We start from the raw sequence: 14,733 nt of genomic DNA, 5'->3' as shown, positions 1-14,733 counted from the left end.
ATCCATCAAAATCCCAGAGGAGAACATAGGCAGTAACCTCTTTGACATCGCCCACAGCAACTTCTTTCAAGATACATCTCCAAAAGCTGTATGAAACAAAAGCAAAAATGAACTTTTGGGACTTCATCAAGATAAAAAGCTTCTGCACAGCAAAGGAAACAGTCAACAAAACAAAGAGGGAACCCACAGAATGGGAGAAGATATTTGCAAATGACACTACAGATAAAGGGCTGGTATCCAAGATCTATAAAGAACTTCTCAAACTCAACACCCAAAAAACAAATAATCAAGTCAAAAAGGGGGCAGAAGATATGAAAAGACACTTCTCTGAAGAAGACATACAAATGGCTAATAGACATATGAAAAATTGTTCATCATCATTAGCCATCAGGAAAATCCAAATCAAAACCACATTGAGATACCACCTTACACCAGTTAGAATGGCAAAAATGGATAGGGAAAGAAACAACAAATGTTGGAGAGGTTGTGGAGAAAGGGGAACCCTCTTACACTGTTGGTGGGAATGCAAGTTGGTACAGCCACTTTGGAAAACAGTGTGGAGGTTCCTCAAAAAGTTAAAAATAGAGCTACCCTATGACCCAGCAACTGCACTCCTGGGTATTTACCCCAAAGACACAGATGTAGTGAAAAGAAGGGCCATATGCACCCCAATGTTCATAGCAGCAATGTCCACTATAGCCAAACTGTGGAAAGAGCCGAGATGCCCTTCAACAGATGAATGGATAAAGAAGATGTGGTCCATATATACAATGGAATATTACTCAGCCATCAGAAAGGATGAATACCCAACTTTTACATCAACATGGATGGGACTGGAGGAGATTATGCTAAGTGAAATAAGTCAAGCAGAGAAAGTCAATTATCATATGGTTTCACTTATTTGTGGAACATAAGGAATAGCATGGAGGACATTAGGAGAAGGAAGGGAAAAATGGAGGGGGGGAAGAATTGGAGGGAGAGATGAACCATGAGAGACTATGGACTCTGAGAAACAAACAGGGTTTTAGAGGGGAGGGGGAGGGGGGATTGGTTAGCCCAGTGATGGGTATTAAGGAGGGCACGTACTGCATGGAGCACTGGGTGTTATACGAAAACAATGAATCGTGGATCACTACATCAAAAACCAATGATGTGGGGGCACCTGGGTGGCTCAGTCGTTAAGCGTCTTCCTTTGGCTCAGGTCATGATCCCAGGGTCCTGGGATCGAGCCCCACATCGGGCTCCCTGCTCCACGGGAGGCCTGCTTCTCCCTCTCCCACTCCCACTCCCCCTGCTTGTGTTCCCTCTCTCGCTGTGTCTCTCTCTGTCAAATAAATAAATAAATAAAAATCTTAAAAAAAAAAATGATGTATGGTGACTAACATAACATAATAAAATTTAAAAAAAAGGAAAAAAGAAACTAAAACACTAAAAACAAAGAAAGTAATGAAATGAACTCATTTCATCACAGACGTTAAACTTTTCAAAGTACATTTATGCCCCATGCATCAGTGGATGTGAAATAGTTAATAAAATCCTGAATTACTATAGTCAAGAGGGATTTTTAATAGTATTTTGTGTTGTGTAGTAGGGATCCATTTTCAGGGCAGATCCGTTCTGGAAATATCTCTTCACCAAAATAAGCTACATTTAATATTCATTTGCCATAAGGAGGGTACTCAGATTTCAGAAAGATAGTGAGCCAACGTGAAATCTCAGACAGTAGAGGTATGTATTAAAAGAAGTAATGGTTAGGGGCGCCTGAGTGGCTCAGTCGGTTAAGCGGCTGCCTTCGGCTCAGGTCGTGATCCCAGGGTCCTGGGATCGAGCCCCACATCGGGCTCCCTGCTCGGCAGGGAGCCTACCTCTCCCTCTCCTTCTGCCTGCCTCTCTGCCTACTTGTTCTCTCTCTCTGTCAAATAAATAAATAAAATCTTTTAAAAAAATAAAAATAAAAATAAATAAAAGTAATGGTTAATTACAGTTTGTAAAGGCTTTGATCAAAGTTTAATTTTGCAACCAGAAAAAAAAAAAAAAAAAAGACACATCACAAAGAGTGTTAAGGGCTCCAATACAAGGCAGTGTATCGACACAGGTGAAAAATGAAAACAATGGGATTTTCGGGAGAGTTTCAGCAGAAGTTGGATAATCCTAGAAAAGAAGAATCTGGACTGAACCAGACAACAGTTGGCCAAAGATTTTCACCAATTCTTCATAATAAATAGGTCTTATAAAATTAGAACCTTATTAAATATTCTTTAGGGTCATAAATGATAATGCTTATCTTAGTTATTCAGTAAACGATATCATTCTGGGATCAATTTCTTTTCATGTCCTTCATTCTCTTCAAAATGTTGCAAGTTAAGGAGTGAACCCTAAGTATATTGATTACATCGAAATACTTGTTCTTGGAGTAGAGAAATCAGAGGAATAGTACTCATTCAAAAACCCATTACTTATGACTTATTTCCGTATAGGAGAGCAAGGCATTACCCTTTCACATATATTAGTTCATTTGGTCCATCCAAACAGGTGTCATTGGCCTTATTTTATGAAAAGAGATATTTAAGTTTATACATAATAATAAATTATTAATTCAGGTTTTCTCACTAGAAATGTCACTAGAACATGGATCATCTACTGATTCAGTGGATAAAAACAGTGCCTGGAACAGCATTTTATAACACATTGAAAATATTTGTTGAATACATAAAGTTAATAAAGCAAAAGGTTGCTGCTCAACATTAAAATCTGTGTGACTTTTTCAGAACTTCAGAGTGTTAAAGGATCGTCATGTTGATAGATTATCTTATGTCCAAAGGCCTTGTGGGCTTGGAGAAATATATTCGTTACTATTTGTATTTTGATTAATGTTTATTAGTTTAAGAAATACATTCTTTAAGCAGCCAATATTCCTCTAATTATTCACAGCTGTAAAACTAATAAATAAAAACTTAGGAATTTCTAAAATTAGATATCCCCACTCTTTTAAGCACTGATTTCAGATTTAAACACATCTAAACATTTCATTAAAATCACAAACCTAAAATTTAAGATTGTATTAAATGTTTTAAATACCTTAAGAAACAGGTAAAGAGTGGCGCCTGGGTGGCTCAGTCATTAGGCGTCTGCCTTCGGCTGGGGTCATGATCCCAGGGTCTTTGGTTCGAGCCCCACATGGGGCTACCTGCTCAGCAGGAAGCCTGCTTCTCCCTCTTCCACTCCCCCTGCTTATGTTCCTGCTCTAACTGTCTCTCTCTGTCAAATAAATGAATAGAATTTAAAAAAAAAAAAAAAAGGAGGGGAGGAAAGAAAGAAAGAAAGAGAAAAAAAGAAGGAAAAAAAGAAAGAAGGAAAGAAAGAAAGAAAAGAAATGAAACAGGTAAAAAGGGTGTACCTGGGTGGCTCAGTTGGTTAAGCCTCTGCCTTTAGCTCAGGTCATAATCCTGAAGTGGTGGGATAGAGCCCCACATTGGGCTCCCCACTCAGCAGGGAGTCTTCTCTTTCATGCCCCTCCTCCTGCTCGTGCTCTCTCATTCTCTCTCTCAAATAAATAAAATCTTAAAAAAAAAAAAAGAAAAACCACAGGTAAAATGTACTCAGAATATTAATTATACCAAAACCACTAAAATGTTACCTACATGGATTTAATTTTTTTTTTCTTATCCTTATTTGAACACTTTCCCAGGGTTTCAGTTTTTCTTTTGTTTCTAGGTTTAGGCTGTTCCTTCCAGGTACTATTTGTATACCTTCTTTGGGTTCTAGTAATCTTATCTAACCCAAAATAAGAATAATACTGTCAGACAAATTAAGTTGCAATTTACAGATTAGCAACTGGCTGATTCTTAGGTCATTCATAAAACCTAGTTGCACAGACCAAGTAACTTTTCTTTGGTCTCCTTTCATTACAAAATATTGCTTATTATGTCATGGGGAACTTTAAGACCTTTTTGTATAGATTTGAAATTTTGGACTCTTGAACTTTCCCAAAACCATCTGTCCCATTGTCCTGTCATTTTGGTATAGCAATTTTATTGACTAGCATTATTTAAAGCTTTTTTAAAAATTCTCTTATACATTACTGGTAGAAATGCAAAATGGCACAGCCCCTGTGGAAGGGAATTTGGCAGTATAGAGCAAAACCTAACATGCAATTATCCTTTGGCTCAGCAAACCCATTCTAGAAATTTACACTGAAGATACACCACTAATAATAATAAATTACATATGCACAAAGTTACTTATTGAAATACTGAAGAAAAGGACTAAATGTTTACACAAGAAATATTGCTCAACAAACTATGGTACATCCACACAATAAAGTTCTATGCATCTGAAAAAGAACAAGCTAATCTGGAGTGAATGATTCTTTCAGAATATGTTAAATGAAATAAGTGTGAAAAAAGCATATATAGAATGTTACTTTTTGTAAGAAAGAAAAAGAATACACAAGTATTTGATTATCTTTGCAAAAATAAATACAAGAAGGACTTACCAGAAACTAATAAATAGGTCACCTATGGGAACAAGAACAGGGTTAAAGAGATAGGAAAGGAATGAAACTTCTCTGAATATATCTTTTTATAGTTCTGAGTTTTGAACCATTTTAATGACTTGCAAATTCAAAAACTAAGATTAAATAAAAAATGATAGCTTTCTCCCTATCATCGAATACAAAATTGTATACCTAATTGTATAGAACATTGATAATAACCATACAGAAAAAAAAAATCATCCCAATAAATTTTTAACACAATGCTGTCATTGTAGGCACTAAGGACAAAAGAAAAAATTCAAAAAGCAATCTCAAGCTATACTTAGCAACTTTGTTGTTAGTGGTGATATTATTACTACAATTCCAAAAGTATCTAGTGTGTATTGTAGCATTTGGCAAGTCAATCATTGATGTTGTTGGAGTGAGGACCAGGGTTTTCACTGTGGAGGAAAGGACATACAAAGAATAGGAAGGAAAGAAGCATCTCATTGGTTTTTAGAGGTTTGTGTTGTGTGCCTGTATGCATGCACACAGGCTTCTGTATGTGTATTTGAATATATAGTTAGCTACATCCTCTATAATATCCTGGAAGCAAAAAAATTCCTGTAGCAAAGCCCTCACCTAGGACCTAAAGCGTGATTTCTAAATACCATTCCCCACTGAAACTTCTTGGAGAATTTGCATATCCAATAACTGAGACAGGAAAAGTACAGGTAAGCCTAGATCACATTTTTTTGACAGAAAGTAAGAAATTCACAAAAACTAATGGAGGCAAGTCAGAAAGACACAGACATCAGCTTAACAATTCCCCCTTGGCTAATTTTGGAAAAATTTGGACTTAAAAATGAATGGCAGGAATATAACAGTAAATTTAAAAATCCACTAGTCCGATTGGTGGAAAAGATGGTGGAGGAGTAGGGGACCCTATTCCAACCGGTCCCCTGAATTGAGCTAGATATCTACCAGACCACTCGGAACAACCAAGAAATCAGCCTGAGATGTAAGGACATATATCTGGATCTCTACAAACAGATTATCGTAGGCGGTTGGTTTCGAAATATGAAGCGCAGAGCTGTGATTCCTTGGGCAGATATTGGAAGATAAATGGAAGGCAGAGGGAGCTGTGGGAATCCTACACCCCGGCAAGTGATAACCTCCTGCGCTGGGGTGGGACACAGACTCGAAGATGGGTAGCAGCAGGGAAAGGACTGCAGGGCAGTCCCCCAGACTGAAACCTGGAGCAGCCAGGCCGCACATGGGAACTGGGGGCAGCTGGCGGTTTTATAAGCACAAAGGGCAGAGACGTGCCCCCATGCCCCGACCTGGAGGCGAGGACTGGGAGCCCTGCTGAGGGATGCACAAACTAGGATGCTGCAGTCTATAGCAGCACAGACAGAAATGGAGATAGTGTGGCCTGGAGAGCTCAATGAAGAACAGACTGCGATCTCTCTGCTCTGAGGCAGAAGGTTGGAAACGATCTCTTCTGTTCTGACTCTCGGAAGAGACGCAGAAAGCCAAGAGGGAAAGACTCCAGAGAACAAAAGCCGTTTTCACTGAGCCCATCCCCTGCCATGGGGGACAGGGCAACTCTGCCCAAACAGGGTTGCCTGAGTAACAGGACAGCAGGCCCCTCCCCCAGAAGACAGGCTGGGAGAACAAGAGGCCAACAACCCTAAGGTCCCTATAAAACAGGTACATCTTGCTTGGATGGTGGTCAATAATTTGGACTCTGTACATTCCCTCAACCACCCCTCAACAGAATGACTAGGAGGAGGAACCCCCAAAATAGGAAAGACTCAGAGACTGTGACTTCTGCCACAGATTTACACATGGTTGCAGATATAACCAAGATGTTGGAAATGGAATTCAGGGTAGCAGTTGTGAAGACAATGGCTAGAATGGAGAAATCAATTAATGGCACCATAGAGTCTCTAAGGGCAGAAATGAAAGCTGAATTGGCAGAACTTAAAAATGCTATCAATGAGATCCAATCTAATCTAGATAATCTAACAGCTAGGGTAAGTGAGGCAGAAGAATGAACTAGTGATCTAGAACACCAATTGATAAAAAAGAAGGATAAAGAGGAGGCCACGGAGAAACAACTCAAAATCCATGAAAATAGAATCAGAGAAATAAGTGACACCATGAAAAGTTCCAATGTCAGAATTATTGGAATCCCTGAGGGGTGGTTAGAGAGAGGGGACTAGAAGATATATTTGAGCAAATCATAGCTGAGACCTTCCCTAGGGCGCCTGAGTGGCTCAGTCATTAAGTGTCTGCCTTCGGCTCAGGTCATGATCCCAGGGTACTGGGATCAAGTCCCACATCGGGCTCCCTGCTCTGCGAGAAGCAGGCTTCTCCCTCTCCTACTCCCCCTGCTTGTGTTCCTGCTCTCATTATGTCTCTGTCTGTCAAATAAATAAATAAAATCTTTAAAAAAAAAAAACTTCCCTAATCTGGGGAATGAAACAAACATTCGTGTCCTAGAGGCAGAGAGGACCCCTCCCAAGATCAAGGAAAACAGGCCAACACCCCAGCATGTAATAGTAAAACTCGCAAACCTTAGAACCAAGGAAACCATCTTAAGGGCAGTTAGGGGGAAGAGATTCCTTATGTACAGAGGGAGGAACATCAGAATAACGTCAGACCAATCCACGAGACCTGGCAAGCCAGAAAGGGCTGACAAGACACATTCAGGGTACTAAATGAGAAGAACATGCAGCTAAGAATACCTTATCTGACAAGGCTGTCATTTAGAATGGATGGAGAGATGCAGAGCTTCCAAGACCAGCAGAAACTGAAAGAATATGTGACCACTAAGCCAGCCCTGCAAGAAATATTAAGGGGGGCTCTATAAAAGGAGAAAGACCCCAAGAGTGATATACAACAGAAATTTACAGAGACAATCTATAGAAACAAGGACTTCACAGGCAACATGATGATAATAAATTCATATCTTTCAATAATCACTCTCAACGTGAATGGCCTAAATGCTCCCATAAAACGACACAGCGTTGCAGATTGGATAAAAAGACAGGACCCATCCATATGCTGTCTACAAGAGACTCATTTTGAACCTAAAGATACATCCAGACTGAAAGTGAAGGGATGGAGATCCATCTTCCATGCCAGCGGACCTCAAAAGAAAGCTGGGGTAGCAATTCTTATATCAGACAAATTAGATTTTAAACTAAAGGCTACAGTTAGAGACACAGAAGGACACTATATCATTCTTAAAGGGTCTATCCAACAAGAAGATCTAATAATTGTAAATATCTACGCCCCCAACATGGGAGCAGCCACCTACATAAGCCAACTGTTAACCAAAATAAAGAGTCATATTGATAACAATACGTTAATTGTAGGAGACCTCAATACTCCACTCTCAGCAATGGACAGATCATCTAAGCAGAAAATCAACAATGAAACAAGAGCTTTGAATGACACACTGGACCAAATGGACCTCATACATATATACAGAACATTCCACCCTAAAACAACAGAATAGTCATTCTTCTTGAGCGCACAGGGAAATTTCTCCAGAATAGACCACATACCAGGTCACAAATCAGGTCTCAACTGATACTAAAAGACTGAGATTATTCCCTGCATATTCTCAGACCACAATGCTTTGAAACTGGAACTCAATCACAAGAAAAAATTTGGAAGAAATTTAAACACTTGGAAGCTAAAGACTACTCTGCTCAAGAACATTTAGGTCAACCAGGAAATCAAAGAAGAACTTAAACAATTCATGGAAATCAATGAGAACAAAAAACACATCAGTCCAAAACCTATGGGATACTGCAAAGGCGGTCCTAAGGGGGAAATACATAGCCATCCAAGCCTCACTCAAAAAAAAAAAAAAAAAACCAGAAAAATCCCAAATACACAAATTAACTTTACACCTTAAAGATCTGGAGAAAGAACAAGAAATAAAGCCTAAACCATGCATTAGAAGAGAAATAATTAAGATTAGAGCAGAGATCAATGAATTAGAAACCAGAAACACAGTAGATCAGATCAATGAAACTAGAAAGAAACTAGAAGCTGGTTCTTTGAGAGAATTAATAAGATTGATAAACCACTGGCCAGACTTATCCCAAAGAAAAGAGAAAGGATCCAAATTAGTAAAATTATGAATGAAAGGGGAGAGATCACGACTAACACCAAGGAAATAGAAACAATTATTAGAAATTATTATCAACAACTATATGCCTATAAATTAAGTAACCTGGAAGAAATGGAGGCCTTCCTGGAAACCTATAAACTGCCAAGACTGAAACAGGAAGAAACTGACAACCTGAATAGGCCAATAACCAGTAACGAGATTGAAGCAGTGATCAAAAACCTCCCAAAAAACAAGAGTCCAGGGCCTGATGGATTCCTGGGGAATTCTATCAAACATTCAAAGAAGAAATACTACCTATTGTCCTGAAGCTGTTTCAAAAAATAGAAACAGAAGGGTAGCTTCCGGACTCATTCTGTGAGGCCAGCATTACCTTAATCCCCAAACCAGGCAAAGACCCTATCAAAAAGGATAATTTCAGACCAATATCCCTGATGAATATGGATTCCAAAATCCTCAACAAAATCCTAGCTAATAGGATCCAACAATACATTAAAAGGATCATCCACCATGACCAAGTGGGATTTATCCCTGGGATGCAAGGGTGGTTCAACATTCGCAAATCAATCAATGTGATAGAACACATTAATAAGAGGAAAGAGAAGAACCATATGGTCCTCTCAATTGATGCAGAAAAAGCATTTGACAAAATACAACATCCTTTCCTGATTAAAACTCTTCAGAGTATAGGGATGGGGAACATTCCTGAAGGTCTTGAATTCCATCTATGAAAAACCCACAGCGAATATCATCCTCAATGGGGAAAAGCTAAGAGCCTTTCCCTTAAGATCAGGAACATGTCAAGGATGCCCACTCTCGCCACTATTGTTCAACATAGGACTAGAAGTCCTAGCAACAGCAATCAGACAACAAAAAGAAATAAAAGGTATTCAAATTGGCAAGGAAGAAGTCAAACTCTCTCTTTTCGCAGATGACATGATACTTTATGTGGAAAACCCAAAAGATTCCACCCCCAAATTACTAGAACTCATACAGCAATTCAGTAATGTGGCAGGATATAAAATCAATGCACAGAAATCAGTTGCTTTCTTATACACTAACAATGCAACTGTAGAAAGAGAAATTAGAGAAACGATTCCATTTACAATAGCACCAAAGACCATAAGATACATTGGAATAAACCTAACCAAAGAGATAAAGGATCTATACTCTAGGAACTACAGAACACTCATGAAAGAAATTGAGGAAGACACAAAAAGATGGAAAAACATTCCATGCTCATGGATCAGAAGAATAAACATTGTTAAAATGTCTATGCTACCCAGAGCAATCTATACCTTCAATGCCACCCCGATCAAAATTCCAATGACATTTTTCAAAGTGCTGGAACAAACAATCCTAAAATTTGTATGGAATCAGAAAAGACCCCGAATCGCCAAGAAAATGTTGAAAAAGAAAAACAAAGCTGGGGGCATCACGTTGCCTGATTTCAAGCTGTATTACAAAGCTGTGATCACCAAGACAGCATGGTACTGGCACAAAAACAGACATATAGACCAATGGAACAGAAGAGAGAGCCCAGATATGGACCCTCAACTCTGTGGTCAACTAATCCTCAACAAAGTAGGAAAGAATATCCAATGGAAAATGGACAGTCTCTTCAATAAATGGTGCTGGGAAAATTGGACAGCCACATGCAGAAGAATGAAACTCGAGCACTCTCTAACACCATACACAAAGATAAAGTCTAAATGGATGAATGACCTCAATGTGAGACAGGAATCCTTCAAAATCCTAGAGGAGAACATAGGGAGTAACCTCTTCGACATCGGCCACAGCAACTTCTTTCAAGACATTTCCCCAAAGAGTAGTGAAACTAAAGCAAAAATGAACTTTTGGGACTTCATCAAGATAAAAAGCTTCTGCACAGCAAAGGAAACAGTCAACAAAACTAAGAGGCAACCCACAGAATGGGAGAAGATATTTGCAAATGACACTACAGATAAAGGGCTGGTATCCAAGATCTATAAAGAACTTCTCAAACTCAACACCCAAAAAACAAATAATCAAGTAAAAAAATGGGCAGAAGACATGAACAGGCACTTCTCCGAAGAAGACATACAAATGGCTAACAGACACATGAAAAATTGTTCATCATTAGCCATCAGGGAAATCCAAATCAAAACCACGTTGAGATACCACCTTACACCAGTTAGGATGGCAAAAATGGACAGGGACAGAAACAACAAATGTTGGAGAGGATGTGGAGAAAGGGGAACCCTCTTACACTGTTGGTGGGAATGCAAGTTGGTACAGCCACTTTGGAAAACAGTGTGGAGGTGCCTCAAAAAGTTAAAAATAGAGCTACCCTATGACCCAGCCATTGTACTACTGGGTATTCACCCCAAAGACACAGATGTAGTGAAAAGAAGGGCCATATGCACCCCAATGTTCATAGCAACAATGTCTGCAATAGCCAAACTGTGGAAAGAGCTGAGATGCCCTTCAACAGATGAATGGATAAAGAAGATGTGGTCCATATATACAATGGAATATTACTCAGCCATCAGAAGGGAGGAATACCCAACTTTTACATCAACATGGATGGGACTGGAGGAGATTATGCTAAGTGAAATAAGTCAAGCAGAGAAAGTCAATTATCATATGGTTTCACTTATTTGTGGAACATAAGGAATAGCATGGAGGACATTAGGAGAAGGAACAGAAAAATGAATGGGGGGAAATCAGAGGGAGAGAGGAACCATGAGAGACTATGGACTCTGAGAAACAAACAGGGTTTTAGAGGGGAGGGGAATCGTTTCTCTTTTCGCAGATGACATGATACTTTATGTGGAAAACCCAAAAGATTCCACCCCCAAATTACTAGAACTCATACAGCAATTCAGTAATGTGGCAGGATATAAAATCAATGCACAGAAATCAGTTGCTTTCTGAGAGGGGTTAGTCTGGTGATGGGTATTAAGTAGGGCACGTACTGCATGGAGCACTGGGTGTTATACGAAAACAACAGATCATGGATCACCACATCAAAAACTAATGACGTGGGGCGCCTGGGTGGCTCAGTTGGTTAAGCGACTGCCTTCGGCTCAGGTCATGATCCTGGAGTCCCGGGATTGGGTCCCACATTGGGCTCCCTGCTCAGCAGGGGGTCTGCTTCTCCCTCTGACCCTCTTCCCTCTCGTGCTCTGTCTCTCATTCTCTCTCAAATAAATAAAATCTTAAAAAAAAAAAAAACTAATGACGTATTGTATGGTGACTAACGTAACATAATAAAATAAAATAAAATTTAAAAAAATAATAAAATAAAATAGATACCATATGATTCCATTTATATGAAGATCTAGAATAAGCAGTGTTAATGTATAGTGATAGAAATTAGATCAGTGGTTGCTTCTGGAGGAGATGGCTTGACTAGGAAGGGGCATGAGGGAACTCATGGAAATGTTCTGTCTTCATAGTGGTCTGAGTTGTGTGTGTGTATTCATCAAAACTGACTGAACACTTAAGCTATATATGCATCTCAGTGTATGTGGATTACATCTCAATTAAAAAATAATGTTTAGGGGCGCCTGGGTGGCTCAGTCGTTAAGCGTCTGCCTTCGGCTCAGGTCATGATCCCAGGGTCCTGGGATCGAGCCCCGCATCGGGCTCCCTGCTCCACGGGAAGCCTGCTTCTCCCTCTCCCACTCCCCCTGCTTGTGTTCCCTCTCTCGCTGTGACTCTCTCTGTCAAATAAATAAATAAAATCTTTAAAAAAAAAATAATGTTTAAATGTGATGTGGGGAAAAGGGAAAGCTCTTTTTTACAAAATCATGCTAACTAAAAAATGTAGTAGGTGTAATAGAAATAGAAAAATTACTATTTCATAACCACCATGGTAATAATTAAGAACCATGAATGAGGGGCACATGGGTGGCTTAGTCATTAAGCGTCTGCCTTCAGCTCAGGTCATGATCCCAGGGTCCTGGATTGAGCCCCACATCAGGCTCCCTGTTCCACAGGAAGCCTGCTTCTCCCTCTCCCACTCCCCCAGCTTGTGTTCCATCTCTCGCTGTGTCTCTGTTAAATAAATAAATAAAATCTTAAAAAAACAAAAAGCCTGCTTCTCCCTCTCCCTCTCCCACTCCGCCTGCTTGTGTTCCCTCTCTCACTGTGTCTCTCTCTGTCAAATAAATAAATAAAAATCTTAAAAAAAAAAAAAAGAACCATGAAGGAATGCTAAAACTGTTGGCTGAAAATTTGTTTGGAGAACAGTATATTAACACAATCTCAAAAGCATCTCCCCAGCAATGACTAATTATTACTTTTAATTATTAATATTATTAAGTATTAATATTAATCACTAATTATTAATTACAAATCAAATTACAATGGAGAGATCTGGCAGATACTACCTCAACTAAAGATTAAGCGAATATCAAAACCGGTTTCACTTATAATGGAATCTAAAAAAAAAATGAATAAGCAAACAAAAAGCAGAAATCAGACCTAGAAATACAGAGAACAAACTGATGGTTGCCAGAGGGGAGGACAGTGGAAGGATGGGCAAAATGGGTGAAGAGGAGTGGTGGTACTGGCTTCCAGTTGTGGAATTACTAAGTCACAGGAATAAAAGGTACAGCATAGGGAAAAGAGTCAATGGTACTGTAACAGTGTTGGAGGGTGACAGATGGTAGCTACACTTGCGGTGAGCACAGCATAAGGTATGGAGTTGTTGAGGGCGCCTGGGTGGCTCAGTCGTTAAGCGTCTGCCTTCGGCTCAGGTCATGATCCCAGGGTCCTGGGATCGAGTCCCGCATCGGGCTCCCTGCTCAGCAGGGAGCCTGCTTCTCCCTCTCCCACTCCCCCTGCTTGTGTTCCTGCTCTCGCTGTCTCTCTCTCTGTCAAATAAATAAATAAAATCTTTAAAAAAAAAAAAAAAAAAAAGGTATGGAGTTGTTGAATCATTGTGTTGTATACCTGAAACTAATGTAACAATGTGTGTCAACTATACTCTAATTAATTAATTAAATTTTTAAATTACAAAAAAGAAAAAACAAAAAAACGGGACACACTGAAGTCATGTGACTCGTGATAACAATGTTCTGAGAAGGACACATCATATGTAATGTTCCTGCAAATAATATTAGCCTGAATTCACACATCAGGAAACTACCAAGCGAAGTCAAACTGAGAGTTATTTGGCAAAATAGTTGACTTACACTCTTTTTAAATGTCAATGTCATGAAAGAAAAAGAAGACTTAAAGGAAAGTAAAGAAACACGACAGCTAAATGCAATGCATGATCCTTGGTTAAATCCTGGATCAATTTTTACAAAATCTATAAAGAACATTATTGGGATGATTAAGAAATTGTGGCTATGGACTCATAGTATTATATCAATGTGAAATTTTACAATTTCAAGAAACTCTCAAATGGTTTCCAAAAAATACATATCACACACACACGTATATATCTGTATATATACACATATATATCAAGTGATTGTGTGTGTTTATGTATAATACATAATAGCAAGAGAGAAAAGAGCATGCAAAATGTTAACAATTGATGAACAGTTGAGTGAAATGTTCATGGATTTGAGTGAAGGGTGTACAGTTGCTCATTGTACTATTACAATTTTTCTGTGGGTTTGAATTTTTTAATAAAAAATTGATTTTAAAAAGCAACACTCATTGAACCTTAAAAAAGGCCCAAACTTTATAAAAAAGAGTTAGGAGATGAAAGAAATGGTAATCTAACGTAGGAAGAACTTGATCATTTTATCAAAATGATAATTTATAAGTTAGAGCAAAACCCCATAAGAACACACCTCATGATAATGATATTTTGAATATAACATGATTTCCCAATCAGCTACAAGATCCCTGACACTCCTGACTACCACCCTTCTCTTCCTCTACATCACAATAATGTGATACTTCATCTTACACAATTATATACAACTACACATTTACATTTTACATAATTACAATGCTATAATTTAGAGCATGATGCCATCTCAATAAGATGAAACCTAGAAAGTCCAGAAATAGAAATGTTTTGGTATTTTATCAGGGCCACACATGTTGAAATTGCCAAGAGATGAGAGATGGCTGAGTGATATGGAAGGAGCTCAAGGCAAGA

At 38.9% G+C, this 14,733-nt stretch overlaps 1 long non-coding RNA gene across 3 annotated transcripts in view; it reads right to left on the bottom strand.

Annotated features, from left to right (window-relative positions):
• Positions 1-3,076: 3,076 nt before the first annotated feature.
• Positions 3,077-14,733, bottom strand: part of LOC144382228 (uncharacterized) — a 35,253-nt gene continuing 23,596 nt past the window's right edge. For 2 of the 3 annotated variants that reach the window (XR_013448738.1, XR_013448737.1), the window contains exon 3: positions 3,077-3,560. This is a non-coding gene — a long non-coding RNA (uncharacterized LOC144382228). The remainder of the gene's footprint in view (positions 3,561-14,733) is intronic. The other variant, XR_013448739.1, reaches the window with a different exon arrangement.

The sequence above is a fragment of the Halichoerus grypus genome, chromosome 6 (genome assembly GCF_964656455.1).
Source record: "Halichoerus grypus chromosome 6, mHalGry1.hap1.1, whole genome shotgun sequence".
NCBI classification, from domain to species: domain Eukaryota; kingdom Metazoa; phylum Chordata; class Mammalia; order Carnivora; family Phocidae; genus Halichoerus; species Halichoerus grypus.
This window is presented reverse-complemented; position numbering and strand designations above follow the sequence as displayed.